This window comes from Dipodomys merriami, unplaced genomic scaffold, assembly GCF_024711535.1.
Source record: "Dipodomys merriami isolate MVZ:Mamm:240054 unplaced genomic scaffold, mDipMer1.0.p SCAF_11, whole genome shotgun sequence".
Lineage (NCBI taxonomy): Eukaryota > Metazoa > Chordata > Mammalia > Rodentia > Heteromyidae > Dipodomys > Dipodomys merriami.
Window position 1 is genome coordinate 32,628,133 of NW_027202382.1, and position 22,923 is coordinate 32,651,055.

Sequence of the window (22,923 nt, forward strand, 5' to 3'; positions counted from 1 at the left end):
CTTGGTATAGATTCCACTAATGACTCAACAGACAGTTACTCCATTTTGTAATCAAACTTAAATCTGCTGAAATACCCTACAAGAACCCATCCACATAGGGAGAGAGGCTTTGGGGCAGGCAGAAAGAATGAAGTCGTGACTAAAGAAAAAATAGACCACATGAGGGACAGTGTACCACTTTAATTTTCTGAAAGGATGACATAACTTCTGTGACAGGTAGCTTATTTTGGTTCTTCATTAGGACTCTTATTGATATGGAAGTCTCTAGCCTCACCTGCTATATTAGAGATCGTAAAGAGGTGTTTATAATGTCACATCTATCTTGGGAAGGACCAAATGAGAACTGGGGTGAAGGTGGGCAAGCAACAGATTGGATGGTGGGTAGAAATTACCTGCACAATTTCTCTGTTCGGAGCTGGTAAGTAGCCCAGGGTGTTTGAATGAACACTCCATTCCAACAATTGCCGGCAAGAGGCTCATCTATCCTGAAAGAGAACACTTTTGCCTGAGTTGCAGCACAAGGAATGAGCTCAGCTGATCTGAACACTGCAGGTACCGTAGCCAGCAGTTTCCCTCCAACTAGTGTGTGGGGAATGATTCAGAGTTTTCAATGGATTGGCTACAACCTGTGGAGAGGTCTAGGACTCAGGAGGGACATGTAAACCCTCTGAAAACAAGTGACCTATGATTCCTAATTGGTAGGACTAAGAAACTACTGGAAAGAGGCAAGCTGAACTTTGTTTTACTGTTGTTTCTTAAGTTGGGTAGCTTTGAATCATAGGACCCTGAATAATGTCAGAGCTTGTATTCTTTACCAGGAGGATAGCTAAGAGTTTTCTTTCTAGTCATAGATTGAGGGCCATTAGAAACTTATGCTAAAAAGGGTCATGGAATTCTCTTAGCTACTAAAATTAATGAGTGCTAATGACTGAGAATGAGCAGCTTTAGCATGAATGCCTATCTTGGACAGTTGATATCATCCCAAAGTACATTGTAATTTCCTGGACCAAATTAGCTATCATGATATCACAAATGTTCCATTTCATTGTGTGCTAATAGCTATTGTCTTCTTGTTGCTGTGACCAATCTTGCTTTAATATAATAAATCTTACATATGTACATATTTTTTACATAATGTATCTCATATATTTACATATTTTCACATAATGTATCATATATTTACTTTCTTTAGCCCCTCTAAACGGTTTCTATTCTATCTTAATCACTCATATATATATATATATATATATATATATATATATATATATTCTTTTCACTAGGTACACAATCTCATTTCCTTCCATTCTTACACAAATAAGGTTTGATTCTACTCACAATTTTAGTCGAATTTCTTGAAGTATACCTCAACATGTGTTTAGCTTTCTTTTAGTTTCTATCCAGAATGAATGAGTGACCCAAAGATCCTATCTTTCTTATAGCTGTGCTTCTCTCCTAAAGCAAAATGCATTTTGAAAGGAAGAGTCTCATATGTGAAAAAATCTTTAGTTCTCAAAGAGAATCCCTTATACTCTTTCTGGAATTTTAATTACAAAGATGAAGAAGCATTTAAGTGGGTCTTAGTCACTGTGCATCTCCTTGTGCAGTTACAAACATACCCCTAAAGTCATTAAAATATTAAGCATTCTGGTTTAGACTTAACGTTAAATTATGTTGGTGTTTCTCATAGATTTGTGAAAATTTCGTTTTTTCCTTGGAAATTACTTTGTCAACAAATTGCTGTGAAAAACAACAACAAAAAACCACACCAAAAACCATCACATGAATGGCGGTACTAAAGATGATTATCTTTCAGCAACATTCTGCCAACTTATCCTTCTCACCTTTGAACCAATCTTCTCTCAGTGAATACAACGCTTTGATAATGCAGAGCTAATTTTCTTCAGCGAAACTATGGAGTGTGTCCTTTTATTTATTTATTTTTCTCTATGGGTCTGGCAAGTGACTTTACTCTCACAGCTATTCAAATGATTCCCAAGTTATTTTATGAACAAAAGACACAGCATCTCGTTTGAATCAAAACTTTTTCAAAAGAGCCAAGTTGTAAGAAATCAGCAATGGGGAACAGCTAGAAATCATGAAGGCAAGGTCTCACTTTGCAGGTGAGAAAAGATGAATGAACAGAGAAGTCCAGCTGAATCTGGACTGAGTCGGAAAAATGAGCCAAGGATTCCTAATGGTCATTATTTAACATCTGCTAAAATTTAAATTTTATAAAAATTCATTAACTCTTCTAGGATGGTAATATCAGAAACACAGTCATCGTGAACTTACACAATTGGGTATTCCTAATAATTCTTTCCCTCCAACTGTTCCCCCCCCCCAATACACACACTTTTTTGGCAATTAAAATAACCTTCACCTTGAAAATGTCCAGAATGCACTGAAGGAAGATAATTATGTGTATAGTTACTCAAAACTGGAGCTATGTTTTGGTTATGTATATTACCAGGTTCTTTGGTGAAGGTGGCAACAGGAAGTCACAACAAGCATAGGTAAGTACAATGGAGTGGGCCATGCCAAAGCATCTACACTGGGCTTTAAGATTCTAGAATAAAGTGTTTCACTGTATCCCACAGCACCATGGGACAGGGAGAAGTCAACAAACCCCAGAAACACTAGTCAATCATGGACAAGGCTGAAGTTTTCCATTTGTATCTTGGAATGTTACGTAAATTGTTTTTGGGTCACTCATTTATTCTGGATAGAAACTAAAAGAAAGCTAAACACATGTTGCTGTATATTTCAAGAAATTCGACTAAAATTGTGAATAGGATAAAAACTGTATTTGTGTAAGAATTTGAAGGAAAACATTATTGTTTTATCTTTTACCACGTGAAAGAAACATTGTAAATTAAACTGTTGCCCAGCATTGTTTGCAAAATGAACATTAATTTCAAAGGTGATAAAAACAAATATCTGAGAATTAATATTAGATATTGCTTATATCTAATATAAAACATTCTTTTCTCCTCTTTTAATCTCTAAATAATTTTTTTCGGAGTTGTAGCATGTTTATCCTTTGTTCTTTTTCTGCTCAGTGGAACATCACTACAAATCTCTAATACTACCCATATTGCAACTTAAGAAACTTTGTTATTATTATTATTATTATTACTCATATTACTATTATTTTTAACAGTACTGGGGTTTGAACTTGGGCTATCATATTTGCATGACTTGCTTGCTCAATTGACCATTCTAACACATGAAATATTCCCCACCCAGAAGCTGATCATTTTTGGAGTTGGTATCTCCTGAACTTTACTACCCTGACCGTCCTCAAATTGTGATTGTCTAGATCTCAGTATTTGGAATAATTAGGATTACATGAGCTACTGGCACCCAGCAAAAAGAATTACTTAGGAAATATAATACAATATAATAAATAATTAAATAAAAGGATCAAATTACCCTATTCCCTTAAGTCTGTTGTGTAAAGCATATTAGGGGTGTAGATGGATAAAGAAAAGGAATATTTTCCAGCTAAAATTCTTTAATTGAAAAGATATGCTTAGACTAAATCTTACAGAACAGCATTATTTACACAACAGTTAAGAATGGAAAATCTAAGTGTCAATTAACTGATGAATGCATGAACAAATTATAGAGAATCTATACAATGAAATATTATTCAACCATAAGAAGGAATAAAGTATGAACGAATGCTGAAACAAAGAAAATCTTTAAAACATTATGCTGAATGGAGCAAAACACTCATTAAAATGTTTCCGTTTATTTGAAATATCTAGGATGAGTCCATTTTTACAGAAAAGATATTCATATTGTCCAAGGCTAGAGGAATGGTGACTCTATAGTAGACATCAGATTTTCCTTGGGGTTCAAGAAAATGTTAGATAAGGATGATAATTATACAAGATCTTAAATATGCTTGAAAGCCATTGGATTCCATACTCTATAATAGTTAACCAGCAAGCTTTATGTGATCTCAATTTCATATTTTTACGAGTAAAAACCTACAAAAACTTCCCCATGTCTTCACTTGTAATTTTTTTTAATTTTTATTTTTATTGTGAAGATGATGTACAGAGGAGTTACAGTTACCTAAGTCAGGTATTGAGTACATTCCTTTTTGAAAAGTGTCACCCCCCAAATGAGGGAGGAGTTGTTTTAATTTTTAAGATGAGTGGAAGGAACTCTGTTGTAATTAGGCTTTGGATGAAATTTAGCTCTTCCTACTTAACTGGCTCTTACTTTGACCCCGAAAGTGAGTCCTGCTGTCTAAGCCCCGGGGGGGGGGGTGTGGGGGGGGTCCAGAACCTAGCATGAAGCCATTGCCTGAGTCTGTCTCTTCCAGGTAGGTTCTGCCCAGAGGCAGAAAGGGAACCTCCCTATCTTCCTGGTGGAATTCAAGGTCTTGACTCACCTTTGTCAAGGATTGTGAGAAAAACATGCTGCTCCAACACACCTCCGGTCTTTCCTTTTCCACCTTCTCCAGTACTCCCGACTCAAACTACTCTTGCCTTGGAACCCAGTCATCACATGTGGCAGAGGCAAGTTTTCCACCACCTACCTCCTCCTTGAAAAGCCACTGTGAGGATAACAAAGACACATCTGCCAGGAACCTGGCACATAAACACACACAGTTCACACAGGTATTGCACATCAAACCACACAGCCGATGGCTGATGTGTAGTTTCTTTGGCCATAGGATAGCTTTGGCCAGAGTGGCCCAATCCAGCCTTCCCTAAGCCCAGCATCTTTTGAGAGTTACTCAGAAAAGACACGTGCAGGCTCTTATTTCACACTATCTTTGCCCCTTCTTACAACCTCCATATTGCTGGAGTCCTGGCTGACATAGATCTTTGGCTTTGACCCAGGCTGGTGTGTTTGTCACACTGTCACTAACTGCCTGTCCTTCTGGTGACCCGTTATGCTGGCTCTGTGAATCAGTCAGCATAGAAGCAGCCAGGAGTGCCAGCCTCCTCCTACACTAAATCACCAAGAAGCAGCTCAAGATGTGATGTTTCTCCTTATGCTACTTTTTCTGCTTGATCTAGCCTTCCTTCCTTTACATTTTTCCTAAATAAAAAAATCTGATGAACTCAAACATGTTTTGAGGTCTAGCTCAGATCCACAAAATGGAAGGCCTGACCATATGTGAAAAAAAAAAAAAACACGTGTCTCACCTCCTACTCTACGGGCATAATAATGCTAGATAAAAAGCAAACAGTACGCAGCCAACCTTGAAACAGAGAAAGAAAGAATTGTGAAGCCAGCGTTGAAAGGGACCTGGAGTTGAAACCTATAGAGACTCATCTGGAAAGGTGTTATATATGGATAGGGGGTCAGGCTTGCCTTGGAACTAGAATCTGGAGAAAGACAGTGACTCCACATCTAAGTTGGGTACCACACACAAGTCCCCACTCTTAGAGCTGTAAGTGAGAAATCATAATTCTATATTTGGCCAAAGCAAACAAAACAAAATGGAATTCAACTTGACATCATTTTTGAAATGTAAAGACTCCAAGAGGAAGCATTAATATTAAGAACAGGCCTCACATTTGTGAGATCTATAAGATGCTTTTGTAATACAGAATAAAGAACACAGCAATAAACCCTTATTAAGATTAAAAAGTTATGCTCCACAATGAAAGAGAGTTAGTATACAAAGCAAATGGAAGAATCCGTGCTGCACGAATCAGATAATTATATGAGCTAAAAGATATTTTAAAGTGAGTAGGTTTAAAATGACAAGAAGGGATTAATATAGGTGAAATGTATAATATGAGAACAAATGAATATCTAAGAAGTATCTCTTAGATATAATTAAACAGAAATTCTCAAAATTAATGTTGGTGTAGACATTAAGGATTATGAATAAATGATTGAGGTGGCTGGCGTGAAGAGAATTAGTGAACTAGAACATATCTCTAAGGATATAAGGAGATGAAAGATAAAATTATGCCTAGAGATAGACGATGAATATCCAGCCTGGATATAATAGAATGTAAATCTAGAACAGAGTGATATTCATAAGAAAATAAGCTATTTTCCCCACAGTTTTAAAAATGAGTCAAAACAACACTCACAGTCTTGGGCAAAACAAATAAAACAAAGCTCCTACCTAAGAAATCTTAAATCAATATGATAGCATATCAAAGAAAAATTCCTAAAAGCCGCACGAAAAGGGCATGGAGATCATCAGCAGAAGGAGGATTATTTGCCTGACAACTACCAAGCTAGCATCTTATCCCCAAACGATTGTACCATTTGGAAGTAAGATTAAAACAAAAGCTCTTTCACACAGGTTTTTTTAAAGACTAGTTTATGTATATTGCTCTATGCAAAAGAACTATGAAAAGGTGGACTGGAGTAAAAGGGAAATAAAACAACCAGAGAAACATATGGGTGATAAGAAGCAATATGAGCCATCATACTAAATCTGATTGATAGAACTAAGTAAGTACGAAGTTCTAATATATACATGCAAACTATGTCTATATGCTCATGCACATACAATAAAGGGAAAGTTTGAAAGATATGGTACTAGGATACTTGCCAATTTCATGGAAGACAGCAGAAGGAATTTCATAGGATGTCCTGTGGCACCCAAGTGCATTCACAGAGAAACCAGAAATTCTGATGGATTTTCAACCTTATTAAATACAGCATGCATGTGAAAGTTGAAGATTCTTCTCTAAATTAATACAAATGGAATGTATAATTTCCAATTTAAAAAGGAGGAATGAAGAGAGCGTTATAAATCTCTAGAAGAAGGGAGGAGAGGATGCAAAATTAAACTAAGATAAGGCACTGTAATGGGATGTCTCTTCACAGTGGAAATGAATGCCTCCATTTGTATGCATTAGCATCGGTAGATCACAAAAACATATATGCAGATTAAAAGAGAAAGCTCACAGAGTTTAATGTATGGTCGTCACCTATGCGTCTTTTCTAAGACAGGAAACCATATTAAGTGTGGCTTGTGGATATTTATGAACCCAGAATCATGATGGGATTGAGAAGAGCTAATATCACCACCAGCCTGAGGGTAGTTTTGGAAGATAGAAGAAAGAATTTAAAATTGAAAATGCCCGAGAAGTTTTTCTGCTAGACTGATAATATTTAATTCTGGGCAAATATGGAAGCATCTCTAAAAATATTGACATTAGTTAAATCTAATTGGAGAATATGTGAGTGTTACATTCTATTGTGTTAACCACATGCAATCAGTTACTATAAGTCTGAAGTATTCTCTATTGAAACAAGACTCAGTTCACACTGCCTCTCACCCAGGAAGACTTCCTAGGATCTCATCCTCTTGAACTATAGCCAATGCCTGTCTTCTGAGTTCAGGCAGCACTGTGCATTGACCCCATGAAAGACCTTTTTTGCCATGATGGCTTAAACAGACATTACCTTGGAGAGTTAAAACTCCCAATAAGAAAATCTAATACTATGGAATAGACCTTACACTTGTGAGATCTATAGAAAATGCTTCTATAATACACAACACAGACTACAACATATTTTTTACTAGGACAACTTCTCAGTAAAAACTTTGCCTCACACAGGGAACTAGGACACCATGAAGGAGAGTCAGTACATGAAACAAATGGAAGAATTTGTGCTGCATGAATCATATAAATAGGCAAACTAAAGGACTGAGTGTAATTGTGGCTCAAATTACTGTAAATTTAAATAAAATTATGTGCTAACGCATCAACTTGTGTATAATTATTGTGTATATATTGTGTATACAAATAATTATAATTTTATGCAATTTTGGACCCCAAAATTATTACATAAATTGTTTTATAGCAGCAGAGCCTGAGATAAGGGCTCATGTCCACTCATGTGCTCATTAAGCTTTTATTTAACATCTACTATGTGCCATACAATGGTTAGTCAAAGCTATATGTGTTTTGATTAGGTATCTTCAAGGAAACTATACTCTAATCAAATGAGTAAGCCATCATCATATTCCTGTTGTTGAGGGTCCAATTCCCAGGACCTGTGAAAGCTACCATGGTAAATAATTAATGCAGATTTCCCATTATAGTCATTATGTTTAAGGTCAGGAATAGATGTACACATTATACAAGGAATACTCTTTGAACTGTAGCAAGTACACTAAATTGAGTTCAAGAATGTGATGTATGTGGAATGGCATACATATTTCATTCGTTCATTCAATTATTCATTTTCATTCACTTCTTTGAACAAATATTGAATAAGGGACAATTGTATACAAAGTACTGAGAAGCACTCAGTATAGGATGCTGAATAAGATGACATGATCTGTTAATTTACAGCTCACAGAATGTAGGGAAGACAAACATTCTAGACTTACTGCATAAATAGGTGATAGCAAATGGCAGTAACGCTGTGAATAAAGGAAACCAGATGCTATGGCTATGGTATGGAATTCATCTCAAAATATTTGACTTTCGTTGTGTAGTGGATAAAAGGACACGCAAGCAGCATAAATGAAAAAGAGTATCCCAGATGTGGTGGAAATAATCATAAATTGTGTGATGTTGGCTGGCACTGAGCGTAAGAAATTATTGAGATGACATAGATATCAGGCTCAGATCATGGCTTACTTTGAAGACATTGTGTAGTATCTGAATTTCATGGCAAATTTCAAGAAAAGCTTTAAGAATGTTTAAAAAAGAATAATAAAAATGATTGCACCAATTTCATGCCTGTAATCCTATCTACTGAGCAAACTGAGATCTGAGGATCATGGTTTGAAGCTAGCCTGGGCAGGAAAGTCTGTGAGACTCTCATCTCAAATCACCTACTCAGAAAAAGTCAGAAGTGAATCTGTGGCCCAAATGGTAGAGCGCTAGCCTTGAGCACAAAGAAGCTCAGGGACAGCACCCAGGTCCTTGAGTTCAAGCCCCAGGACTGACAAAAATAGTTATCCTAATGAAGGGAATGTTAGGATGATTTGGAGGACCAACAGTCACATAATAATGACCTACAACCAGCATGACAGACTCTGTGTATATGCTGAGTGTTACACAGAGCTGGGAGATGGATTGGAGAGGAAGGACTATAGAGAGAAATATAGTAGGATGACTCTAGATCTGAGGCTTTGACCACTGGGTACATGAAGAACTATTAATAAAATGAAGGAAAAATGGAATAGAGAGTAATTTTAACCAGGAAGGCTCCCAGAGTAGGAGGAAAACAAGCACCAAAACTTACCTGGGAGAAATTTAGCATGTCCTAGGATGAGCGAGCAATAGGAACACAACCTGGTGATGATGGTCCGGAGAATGGTAGGGTGGAGAATGGTGGCACTGTGTAGAAGGGTCACAATGTGGACCTATCATTGTCAGGACAGGAGATGGAAAAGTTAAACCACCATGGAGAATCAAAGTATTGAGCATAGTCCTAGGCACCCCCTCTCCCCACCACATCCCACCTCAAAGAAAAGATAATTGTTAGGAGTTCTCAGGCAGGAGAATAACATGTTCAGACCTTGTTTTGTTTTGCTTTTTTAGAAAAATCTCCAGAATTTTGGGTGCTCTGTAGGAGAGGGGGAAAAAATAGTTGGTGTTGGAAAAAGAGACATTTTGGGAAAACTTGAAATATATGCAATCTTTTTATAGCGTCTCTAACAGATCAGTTTAAGAATATGAGCATGCATTATGTATAATTTAGGTTGTTTTTTTAAAAAAGGATCATGTTTGTTATATATAGAACCGTTAAGGGCTGGGAGACACTTGGAATAGATTTAATTTGCCCGGCAGAAGGGACATGAGGGTGGGTGACTACCCACTGGTCAACAATTTTGCCTGATCATATCTTATATTTCTAATGTGAATTTTTATAGCCCTTTTGTAATTAAACATGGCAAGGCTGAGTTTGGTTTTGTTTTTGGATGTCTGCTCTATTGCACACTGAAATATTCTTTGAACCAAAGGCAAAGGAGAAACAAAACAAAAAAAAATCAACTGGGAACCTATTGAACAACACACATTATTCATACTGTGAGATGTTAAGAAAACTATATGTGTGCATTTATATATCATATGTTTATATTTATGCTGTCTTCTTTTGTACTAAATGCATTTTCAATGACAGTACAGGTATTTGAACTCAGGGCCTTGTGCTTGCTAGATAATCATTCGACCACTTGAACCTGTCTTCAGCCTTTTTGGGGTTTAAATTTAGTTTTGGGGTAAGATCTTAGGCTTATGATACCCAAGCCTGGCATCATAATTGGATATTCCTACCTAAGCCTCCTTAATAGCTAATATTACAAACATTCACCACTTTGCTCAGACCTAAACACATGTTTTCATCAAAGCAATGCCTTTGACCTAGACTCAGCAAACTTACTCTGTAAAAGAATAGATCATAAATATTTCAGGCTTTATGTGATATATTGTATCTATCATAACAACATAACTCTGAAGTACAAAAGTAGCCACAAACACAATAGGTAAATTGTAATTATGACTATATTCCAATAAGGCTTTCTTTACAAATATGGGTGCTATCTGTTGACTTTTGCCTGAAATTGTATTTCAAAGAGGTCCATGCTTTTTGTTAGATTTGGAAAATATCAGTCTGCTTTTGTATTCCATACAGTTTGTAGAGCATTATAGTACTTATTTATCACTTAAAAATTTTGCTCGGTTAAATTTGTTTATGTGCATTAGAGTCAGTACCCAATGAAAGTGGGTTCTGGGTAGAGCAGCTAACTTTTTTTTTGTATTAAATCTATAACTTGTTTTCCCCAACTTTAACTTATTATTATGTCCACCAAATTTTTTATTGTTATAATTAAGGTGATATACAGATGGGTTACCTTTTTATAAGTAGTGAAATCATTTCATTTTTGGGCCATCAATTTTAATTTGTATTGAGTGTTTATAAATCTACCTGTGACAGCAAATAAACTTCCCCTTTTTCAAATAAAATTCTCCTTTGTTCTATAAAAGGATGATGGGGGGGGGGAAGCAGGCGGAAGAACAAGAGAAGGAAGAAAATGAAACTCCATGGGGAAAAGGAAGATGAGCCTAGATTAATTCTTATTAGAACTCACAATTTAGGGTCTGTGCCAAAGTATTGTAATTATTAATCCCTTTACTCAGCCTATACAATTGTGATCACCATGTAACCCTTTCAAGTTCATCAAGAAGATATTTTTCTATTTTATTTTTTACAAGCAGATACTAGGACAGACATTGGGATATAAGCATTGAAATGAAGATCTGAGAGATAATTGCCAAAAGAGGAGTGCAAACAAGTTATCCAATAAAGGATGGAAAATGAGGAACAGATATGCTGTTGGGCAGACAATTGACTAGCCATGTGGGGAATCTTTTTTAAGACTGTAGAACGCCAATGGAGGATCCAGAAAACTAGTCATTTCCCATCTCTTGTTGATTAAGTTTGTTGCTAGGTTATTAATCCCTTGGATTCTCCCTCAAGTAACACATGTAGGTTAATGCCATTCCTGAACCCAGAGGAAAGTATTAGAGAAAGATGAACAGATGCTAGATAGAGGAAGGAAGCTGATGTTCTCTCCAAGAAATCTCTAGTGAACCTTCAAATATTCTCTCGTACATCCAAGGAGACATGGGCAGAGCACTGTCCTCAAATGCTACAGATACTGGTGCTCACTTCTCTCATAGTTAGTTGGTGTTCTTTTTCCAACTCATGCTTATCTGTTCCTTGTTTTTCTTCAGTCCACACTTTAACTCCTGGAACCATAGGAAAGGCTAGAATCAATCTCTTGGAAGGAGCATTAACTAAACATTCTTCTAATTTTTCCCATGAGCTTTTTCTTAATAGCATATCACATCTCACTTTTTTTTTGAATTAAAAAATACAGTCATTGTTATTATTAAGGTATTGTATGGAGGGATTACAGTTTCATTAGTCTTTTGCGACAATATCACCCCTTCCTTAGCTTTCTCCCAGTTCCTCCCTGCCCATCCTTGCCCACAAGTTGCATGGCTCATTTTCCACATGTCTTCTGAGTACTGTGCCTGCATTTGTTCACCCTTCCTTCCTCTGTTTCAACATATATACAAGTCTTAACAGGGAGACTTTGCTTGCATCCACTCTGACATGGTAAGTTTTAAGGGAATAGAAAACTACTAAGTCACAATTCTAATTGCATGGAATAGAATGCAAGGTTTTCTAAGTAACCCAAACCCAGAGGTGTTGTGGTTCACAAGTAATATCAACAAGAGAAGATTTAACTAAACCCTCTAGCTTCACATGAGCTTGTAGGTATCTAGTAGGACTGGGATGGGAAGGCAGTACTTCAGGCACCATTAGGATCACTTGTTAGTGAATTCTCAAAATTGGTAGAAATCTGCCTCTCCCTTTGTTTGAAGAGCAGATTCCTCTCTTCTTTGTTTAGTCTCCCTTCTGCTTGAGAACCAAAGCCCTACGAAACCACTGCCTGTCTTCCCTTCACACTGGCGAGGTCTCATTTCCATTGCTTCCATGCCCCAACAAGTCTCCACAGTGAGCAAATGGGTATTTTAAGAGCAATGGGAAAGGTTCTTTGGAAGCTTCAACATAGATACCGGATCTTAGGATCAAGGTTTTTAGGGAAAAAAGGAGTAACTGCTTGTGTTGTTTTAATCATCGATGATTACATCTTTTTAACACACCCTGTCTTTCTCGTCTTTCAATCTGTCTCCCAGAGTGGAGTCAGCAGGGAACTGGTTTATTTATAACGTAAGGACTCACATTTGGGAAAGGCACAAGGCTTTGTTTCTATTTCCTTGCAAGTACAGGACCAGAACTGGGGGTCACAGAAACTCCAAAATGATTATCAAACACAGTAAACAGAAGAATTTTCTAGAAGCTCATCCTCTCTAAGACCAAAGCTAGAGGATCTTAGAAGGCAGGAAGTTCTGTACCAGTGGCCTTGGTGCCTTTCATCTTTGACTATTACAATAGTAGTGGCTATCAACTTGGGAAAATGCTATGAAGAGTCTGGGTGGATTTTGTGGCAATCTGGGCTCAGCTTTGGCTCAACTGTTACTGCTACTCTGAGTGCTAGTTTTCTAATCCATAAAAGGGTGATCCTGAAAGTTGTATTTTTTCATTTTCTTTTATATTTCATTATCCTCTCTAAATGATAAAAATAATTTCACTTCTATATTTCCACACATGCAAATAATACACTTGGATAGAATTTAATTTCTCTGTTACTCTTCTCTGATTATGCATTGTTGGGAATTTGTCTTGTGTGTTCCCTAAAACCACCGATGTAAGATGTTACTGCCAAGGAGATTACAGTATGGCTCTGTATAAAACTTTCTCAATAAACACACTAAGTTCTCTCTAAGAGATACTACATGGTTATTTATTTTTTGCCACAGAAAAATCTCCCTGGGTGCCTGTGTTTGTATGTACATGCAGAGTAAGTATTGATTAGTGAAGGCAGACCTCCTGACTTGGGTTTCAGTAGATGATATATTAGTTTCATGCCCAGCTACTCTTCCTGTGGCAGATCTAGTTTAATGCTTAATAGAAATAGGTTACCTATATGTCTCTGTGCTATTTCTACTGGGTAACAAACAGGCATATTAAACTTCACAGGGAAACAGCTCCACATGTTTTTCTAGGACATTGAAAATAAAAGTTAAACCCATCCTTACGGAGAAAAAATTAAAAAAAAAAAAACCAAGCAACTATTAGTATGCATACATATCCTAGGACTCATGAACATAGAGATTGAAAATAAACACCAAAAACAAAAAAAAGAGGCTGTAAAGATCTAATATTTCTTGAGCCTTTTCTAAGGACCAGGCCCTGCCTTATATATTTCATGTGTGTTGCTGTCTTTAGTTTGTTCATTTGCCTTATGAAACAGGCACTTGCAGTTAGCATAATCATCACTTTGGAGAGGAGGAGCTCAGGCTTGAAGAGATTAAACTGTCTGTCTGGACTCACAAGGTACACAGGTGGGGAGCCTTCCAGGCTAATTGTTTGGGCAGTACGAAAAGGACTGTTGGAGTAACATCCATTTGCCCTCAGCCAGAGATGGTCCTGGCTGTGGCATCTGGCTCCCGGGCTTTCTGTGGTGACAGCTGTTCATCCAGGCCTGATAGCTGCTGCTGCTGACTTGTTTTTGCCCTTGGTGCTTTCCTGACAGTAACCTGGAATCACACCTGCCTACAAAACGACTTTGAGATGAGTAATGTGAAGTGGGGGATGAGAACAGAGGTGGCAGTTACCATGGAAATGCAGGAATGTTTGTATAGCCCTTTTCTGGCTGGGGATACTCCAGAAATGCTGGTGAGAGGGAGCATTCTCTGGTGACACTGTGTGAAAGAGGGATGATCACAAGGGAGACACCACACCCCCTTCTCCAAAACCAGTGGTCAATTGACAATTCCAAATAGGGGATACAAATAACCCAGTGTTCCCAGGCCCAAACTCCTCAACACGATTTCTTTGGGAACTTGAGCAAGTCATTTCTTTTTCTTTCTTTCTCTCTCTCTTTCTTTCAACTTCCTTTGAAGTAACAAAATGTCAACTTTGCAAGATGGCTATAAATACGAAACACAGGGTCAGATGATTAATAGTATCTCATCTTTAAGCTCACCTTGAGTTTATTCTTCTACCTGTCTCTAGAGTGCGGTTTATCCATCATGAAGAATGGGCCAGAACTCAGGTACTTGCCTAAATTGGCAACTGAGCTGAGGTGGTAATAGTTTCCCCTGCCAACTTCAGCTAGGTCTGATTTGGGGGGAAAACAAAAAAACAGAATCACATTCCAAATCCTCACAGGATAAAATACACGGACAGGATACTCTTGCTCTGCCTTCTGCTGGCTTGGCTCCCTGATGTAACCAAAGCCATTTCACTGGTCAAGCACAGGTCATTGTGGTCTAGCATACAAGCAGGAGTAGATGCCCCTTATTGATGTTGAATTAAGTCTCCTGGTGAGAAAGCAGTATCAGATTTCAAAGGGCCAGAGCCAAACCTCAGTGATTGCCAGAACCTTTCAGAATATTCCAGTTTAGGATTTGCAAGCAGAGACTGTCCTAGAAAGAAGTTTGGACTCGGGCAGGAGAAAGGGACTTGATGATAATGTGTCAGACTTTCCCTGTGTTTTCTCATCACGCTAAACACATTGATTGGCATTTTATATCTACTCAGATCCTTTACAATTCTACCAATCATCTCCCCTCATTTCCTTCTCCCAACACTCGACACCCCCACCAAAATATTTTAAATATAAAATCAGTGAGATGTCAGCAAATGGATGCCTAAGGACACGCCCTGAAAGGCTGAAGGATGGCCAGTCCTTTCTATATCTTCCATAACTATGTCATCTCTGATTCTTTCAGGAAACAACACCAGCAAGTACTCCCTCCCTCAGAAGATACTACGAGCATAGAGACTTTAGGCCACTTCAATAGTCAGTGAAGGAGGGTTAGGCACATAGCTTTGAGAGCTGGGGAATGAGAGGTGGATATACACAATTATCCTCTAGGAGGGGCTTTGCTCTTTCAGGGAAGTCAGATAACTGAACAAATTCAGTGATTTCAGCCACTAAAAGAAGATGAGAAGCAGAGTCATGGTATTCAGAATAATGACAGCCACTCTAGTGGGTGGTTAAAGACTTTTGAAGCAATGACATTACAGTGGAGGCATGAATGTTGGGTAAGTATTAGCTCAGCAAATATCCAAGGGAAGACCATTATTGGGAGAAGAAATGCATGGAAAAACCAGAAAAGGAGAATACAACTTGTAATATTTGAGGGTTGTAGCTAGAGACTAGTGAGAAAATGGAATCCTGGATGGGTGAGATTTCAGCTCTATTTACAGACAGTGAGTTTTTTACTTTCTCTCAGCTTCAAAGTGAAAATCTGATTAAACAGGATGATTATTTCCATGTAGGTGTGGTGTACACCTCTATATCTGTTAACCCTTGTCAAAAGGTCAGTGTCATTATATAGATAAACTACGGAGAAAATGAAGTTCCCAGACAAACATAGGATGGTTCTATTTCCCCAAAGTGAGAGTACTGTCAATGTTTAAAATGAAAATCATTCACGGTGCATTTTCTGTGTGTGGGAGCTAAAAAGTTTCGACTTTCATGGATGCTTCTTGAGGTGGATTAAGAAGATCATCTAGTTTCCATCTTAGGATGGAAGTTCTATGGTACAGTACAGAGTCCAAAATAGCATAGGTCATAAAGGCCTAGCAAGACAGGGAAACTGAAGGAGGGTGAGAATTTTGGAAAGAGTGACACTGATCAAGATGTGTATGTTCATAAACTACTCTGTTATATGGCAACTCTACATCCACTTAAGGATTTAAAAAATATGGAAAAATAGACAGGGGTATAGATGTGAAATCTAAATCTTAATGTGCTTTTGACCACTACTTTTTGTTCATTTTTCTTTTTATGTTTATTAGAATTTTCTCTTTTTCTAATAGTTTTTGTCTTGCAAAAAATTGAGTGCTCAAAGAATTTTGGAAAAATCAAAGTCCTATCTTTTGGAAATTCTTAAATTGTATTGCATTGAAAAGCAAAGCTAAGCCAGCCCAGGCAGGAAAGTGTGAGATCCTCATGTCTAATTAATGCCAGAAAGGCTGGAAATGGAGCTGTGGCTCAAGTAGTAGAGTGCTAGCCTTGAGCACAAAAGTTCAGTGACAGCACTCAGGCTCTGAGTTCAAGCCCCAGGACCAACAAAAAAAAAAATTTAAAAAAGAGTCAAACTATTTTTTTGGGCGGGTCTGGTCGTGGGGCCTGAACTCTGGACCTGGGCGCTGTCCCTCAGCTCTTCAGCTCAAGGCTAGCGCTCTACCACTTGAGCCACAGCGCCACTTCCGGCTTTTTTCTTTTTTCTTATGTGGTGCTGAGGAATCGAACCCAGGGCCTCATGCATGCAAGGCAAGCACTCTACCACTGAGCCACCTTCCCAGCCCGAGTCAAACTATTAAAACACAGAATTTATTAAAATGTCTTTGGCCATTGAGCTTACTTTCTACAATGTGAAATGTTAATATAAATTCCTTCTAGTTATTTCTATTCATTTGAAATCATATGCCAAAAGCTTACTCAAAGGTACATTGGAATGGAGAAGGAGCTGAAATTAAAATGTAGTTTGAAGTTGAAATTTTATTCGTGACTTTTAGACAAATCACCTATTATCAAGATACTGGCTTCCTATTTCATTAGCTATAAAATGAGCAAGTTTCAGCTAAATGATTCTAACTTTTTTTCCTGCTCTGAGAGTCAGTAATTATATTTCATTTCTCCAGTGCCATGAAAGTTATAGATGGAAGAAATATGTTTCCTTATTTAGACACCTTTAAGCATCACTTTCCAAAGAATAGTATATGGATGTGAACATGCACACACACACACACACACACACACACACACACACACACACACACACACTCACAGAAACTATCCAGGCTCATAAATGTGTGATTATAAAGTTCTAATTATATATGACCTTGCTTATCTCAAGGTGAGACTAAGGATAGTATTGTTTGATTTTTCTAGGATGTGCACAGCAGTACAGAAGAAAATTGAACAGTTCCTACAAAGACGCTATGTTTAATTGCCATACCTTCCACAGAAGTTGGAACCTTAACAAATTAACATAACATTTAGAGTATCACTTAAGCTGGTTGAAAAAAATGCAAAATGGAGAAAATAAGAGCTAATATTTGTATAAAACTGTGCAGTTTCTGAAGCACCTTGCTTGGACATATTTCATCCAGTCTGAAAGTCACCAATATATGCTGTTATGACTGCATTTTCACACAAAGTAGAAAAATGTAGCTCAGAGGTATTAAGTAATTTGTCTTAGGCTAGTAGGTGACAAAGTTGCTTCTATCCTGCTCTGTACTTAGCTGGCTTTTACCATTATTCTGTCTTTACTGGTGTAGATGAAACAATATTTTGTTACATTTGAAGGTCAAACAGAGATGAGCCCATCTCTACACTGGCATTTGAATGTCTTAAGATAGAGTGGGAGAAATTGGATGAGTATGATTTCATTACAATCTAAAAATGGTTATTCCAAATTTTGTTTAAGCTATAAGGGGATCAAGGATGGAAAGACAATAAAAAGTATTAAAGGAATAGTTTATCTCCATCACTATTTGATGACTCATTTTCTTGGCAATTGCTTCTTGGTGCAGAACATAAAATATATGACCACTTTATCTACTACATTTAACCTTCCACTCTTAATTTCCTGGAAAAATGTTTCTCATAAAACTACATATACATTAGAATATTACATAAGACAAAACAAAGAAGTCATCATTGCTTTCCTACATTGGATCACAATTTCCTAATATTGTGAAATAAGATAATTTTTGAGATATTGATTTTGAATTGATGCTGTAGAAATCAAGAAACATAACTCGTCAGTGTGTGTGTGTGTGTGTGTGTGTTTGTGTGTGTGTGTGTGTGTGTGTGTGTGTGTGTGTGTGTGTGTGTGCATGAGGAAATCATGCTTTAAGAATGATTATTGTTTGGACAATGTTTAAGGTATGTGTTAGTACAATATCTCAAATTTTGGTATAACCAAATACTGGAGAAAACATTACCATGGATTCCAGCACCAAACAGGAGCCATTGCCTGGTTCTACAGATTACATCATTATCATATTATTGAAATAGAATTTCAATACCACCCAAGAGATAATGTGACTGGATTTTGGAGCCCAGAGGTACAGCAGACAATAGATAGTAAAGGAGAGGAATGTGAGGGAGAGAAGAGACACGACAAACCAATAGGATTGTACAGACAGCCTCCAAGTAAATCAAAGCTCTTCTCCAGTAGTTTCTATGCCATCTATGAGTAAACACAAACTGTTCATTGTCAAGGCCATGTGCTCCCACTCTTTGCCTAGTGCTTGACTGTCACAGCTTGTGAGCTACCACAACAGTGATAAGTCGAGTGATGTGTCAGCTCTCACACACACGCATCAGCCAGCCTTGTGACAGCAGCCAGTGCAGAGATCAGTGAGCACTCTTCAATGGGATGAGATTCCAAATCCTTGCTTTGAAAAGCATGCAGCTGTTCAGATTAGTACCTATAATATTTCCAAGGAAAAGGGTCGATCCAATTTCATATTTTATGAAAACAAGGCCTAAGTACTTTGGAATGGAACAAATTTTGTGTGCATAGGTACCTCTGAGCAAGTGACTGTATACTTTTTGAAAGCTTTCCTTTTGTGCAAAAAAATGTTATCTAACTTACCCTCAAAGAGTTTCTATACAATGTTAAAGATTAACTAATAAAATAGCAACTTACAAATGTCGACCAGTCAGTCTGTCAGTACCAGAGCCAACACTGAAAATGAATAGTTTTGGCAGTCAGTTTAGAACTTTTCATTGTTTATGTCAGAGGCCAGCATGAACCTAGCAGACATCTCAGAATGTAGAAGAGCCTGAACTTTATTTTAGTTCAAATGCTCAAGTTAGATATATTTTGATGAATATCATCTGTCCCCATCAAATAATCGAAACTGAAAGGTTTATATCAAATTGACTATGTACCATTAGGACCGAGCTACCCAGCACATAAAGAGAAGCTGAAAAACACAAACCTTCAATTGCTACTGCAGGTAATCATTACTATAATGCTGTATACTTAGAGAAGGAGGTAGGAGACAGACATAGCCTTGCAATTCAGAAAGGCCTTGCTGGTTTAGTTCCTATATCCACCTCCCCAACCCCCCAAAAACAAAACCCTTCCGTATTGATGTTTTTCAGATTCTGTGTGTTGAGCACAGAATGTATTTTTTCATCGTTGACAAGTTTTTAACTAAAATTCAATTAAAAAGAAGTGGAAAATGAAATAAAAATAGGCATAGAAAATTCAAGGACAAATATTGTTGTGTTAGATTTGACAGAAATGAAATTACTTTGTCAGATGGATATAAAAGTTTCCATAGCTTTTCTTTAAAAATCTAAGCATTGCATCCTCAAAGGCATTTAGCCTTTAGACTATAGAGAAGCATTTGCAGGCAGCCACATTTTGAATAACCCTGCCCTGTATCTCTAGAGATCTGTCTATCTATCTATCTATCTATCTATCTATCTATCTATCTATCTATCTATCTATCTATCTATCTATCTATCTATCTATCTATCTATCTATCTATCTATGTCTGTCTGTCTATCTATACTGAGGGGCATCTGGGTTGGTTCCATATCTTAGCTATAGTAAATAATGCTTCAATAAACATAGTTGTGCTGGTAGCTTTAGTATGGCCTTGTTTGTGATCGTTTGTGTAAATGCCCAAAAGTGGGATTGCTGGATCATAGGGGAGCTCTATGTGAAGTCTTTTGAGGAATCTCCATACTACTTTCCAAAGCAGTTGAACAAGTTTACACCAACAATGCAGTAGGGCTCCCTATGAAGGGATTTCTAAGCACAGTCATTTGTGCTTAGAAGCCAGTTGAATAATAGTTGCATATAAATGTGTAGAGTTTGCAGGGAAGGACAATAAGCGGGACAAAATGAAAAATTAACAAAAAATAAGAGATACTATATGCTCACATGTGCATGCACACACACAAGCACAGATATACATTCACATACTTTGCTGAAGGAAGAACGTTAATACTGAGAAAATTAGTTTAAAACCACAAACCAGTTAATCAAAACATTCACTTAATGTAAAAGAACTAATTTCTATAAAATATTTGACAAGGCTTTCCAATTTACAAAAAATGTATAGGCTGACCACAAAGAATTCATCAATATGAAGCAGAAATTAGAAGAATGGGATACTTAAATAAATAGAATTTTGTAAATGGGTAAGCAGTCACCTAAATAAAGGATATAAATAATAGAATAAGCCTTCATTAAGGGGAAAACCTTACAGAATAGAATAAGAAATTCACTTCAAGGTCCCCAGTGAATCCACTAGGGAAAATGACAACAGGAAGAAAGTATGCAAGGTAGTTTGAGACGCTCCTGTTTAGGTCCTGTAAGGTTCCCAGGTGATACGTGAATGAGAAAGAAAAGACATGCTTGGAGAGGTACTTTCTGGCTTGCTGTAGAACTTGAAAATACAGTTCTACATATTAAAAAAATTCACACAGAGGAATTCATTGTACTAAATCATAGCCTATTTACTGAGTGAAACATAGACTACTTATTGAATGAAACAGTACAACTAGAACAAAAACCCAGTCTTAAAAATTATTAGGGATAAAGACTCCTGGCCACAGCAGAATTCAACTTTGATTGACAGGAGATGATGTCTTTCCTAACGATGAAAGTTCCCAAAGATAAAAGGTTGAATATCTCACCATATTGAGGGAAAGCATTGTATATCCTGTTAAGCTGTTAGTTTACAGGCTCATTTTTTAAAAATATAAATGCTAAGAGAGCTTAACATGTTCCTGAAAGTAATGTAGGATGCATTTTCTAAAAGAATAAGTGTGACCATGGAAGGAAAAAAATACCTGAAACAAATAGAAACATGACAAGTCAAGTGAAGAAAAACTTCAATGAATATAGATTTAATAATGTATCAGTCAATTTAATTAACTTTTGGATATAAAACTATTAATTGGGGTTGTGTTAAAATGGAAGATAAACACTAAACAATTGATAATCATGTGAACTCTAATTTAGAGGTAAATCATAGGTTCCTAGGTCTTTGTTATGTTTAGGAAAAGATAAAATAATGCTTTCAAATATGCTTAAATTTTGTAATTACTTTTAAAATTGGAAAATTCAAGTGAAACCACTTGGAATTTAGACATCTAGTTCAAACTCCTAAAATGGCAGAGGAAAATAGTGAATGTAAAAAAGCAATCTTGGAAAGAAGAAAAAACAGGTGATAAAAATAATTCTAAAGACATATGGGACTACAGTTAGTTGAAATTAATAAAATTTGTCCTTTATAAGAGAAAATATCACACTGGAATGTGAAAATCTGGCTACAATGCTCTTTGAAGAGAATTATTTAAAATCATATGTGTAGCTTTGACAAATGAAAGAGAAAAATTATTATACTATCTCTAATTCAATGTAATGAGGCAGGAATTCATGCCAAAAATTGCAACTTGAGTGAAAACTATTACTGGACAAAGTAAAATATATCGCATAACAATTTTTATTATAAAAACAACACGCAACAATACAAGTAGTAAAGAATATGTATGTGGTAAAGAATGTATCCTCAAAATAGGACACCAAAATTTTTATAATTTGCAAAACTGGCAAATTTCATGTCATTAATGGCAGATTTTAAAATGTCTTTACTGGAAACTCATAGCAAATGTAAAAACAGCAAACACATATAATAAACTTTATTATATATTTTTATAGTGTACTCATATATATATATATATATGGATTTACTGTACTAAGGAAATTAATAGTATTATTTTTCTAAAACTGTGATATATCCATATATAAGACATACATGTAAACAGTCATAAGGAATTCAAAAATTGATGATAGATAGATTACTCTTTCTTTGTGCAGTATGATTACTTTAGATACAGACGAAAACACATTGTAAGTGGCATATTATTTTCCTTTTGGTTACTATGATAAAGTAAGAGAAACACTTTTTAGGTCAGTGATTTTTCTCATTGACTGAATATTGATATTGCATGAGGAGGAGAGCTATAATAAATACTGATGACTAACTTTCACCCTCAGGTATTCTGATGAAATTTCCTTCTGGGGTGTTTAACCTGGACATTGAGAGTTGTGAAAGCGCTCCTGGTGATTCTAATGTGTAGCCAACGCCGAGTGTCACTGATTCTTTGTAAGCTGTCAGGCCTTTAAAGATCAGATCACAAAGACGAATGTCTTTGCTTCTGTTCAAGAGTTATCAACAAGATAGGATCTTCACTGAGAGCCAAATGCTGGGGGATGCAATCACCCCAGCAGCTGTTGGAGTGGCCTCAGTCACTGGGACCAAATTCCTCCATCTGTC

General features: G+C 36.8%; 2 long non-coding RNA genes across 3 annotated transcripts in view; one reads left to right on the forward strand and one right to left on the reverse strand.

The window, feature by feature from the left end:
- Positions 1-209: 209 nt before the first annotated feature.
- LOC138816375 (uncharacterized) overlaps positions 210-22,923 on the reverse strand; it is a 76,969-nt gene continuing 54,255 nt past the window's right edge. The window contains exons 1-5 of one of the 2 annotated variants that reach the window (XR_011368656.1): positions 14,579-14,702; positions 11,629-11,708; positions 9,199-9,319; positions 393-485; positions 210-277 (exon numbers count right to left, since the gene is read on the reverse strand). This is a non-coding gene — a long non-coding RNA (uncharacterized lncRNA). Of the gene's footprint in view, positions 278-392; positions 486-9,198; positions 9,320-11,628; positions 11,709-14,578; positions 14,703-22,923 lie in introns of those variants that run through there. The other variant, XR_011368653.1, reaches the window with a different exon arrangement.
- Positions 19,404-22,923, forward strand: part of LOC138816367 (uncharacterized) — a 66,922-nt gene continuing 63,402 nt past the window's right edge. Inside the window, exon 1 of the long non-coding RNA XR_011368641.1 lies at positions 19,404-19,581. This is a non-coding gene — a long non-coding RNA (uncharacterized lncRNA). The remainder of the gene's footprint in view (positions 19,582-22,923) is intronic.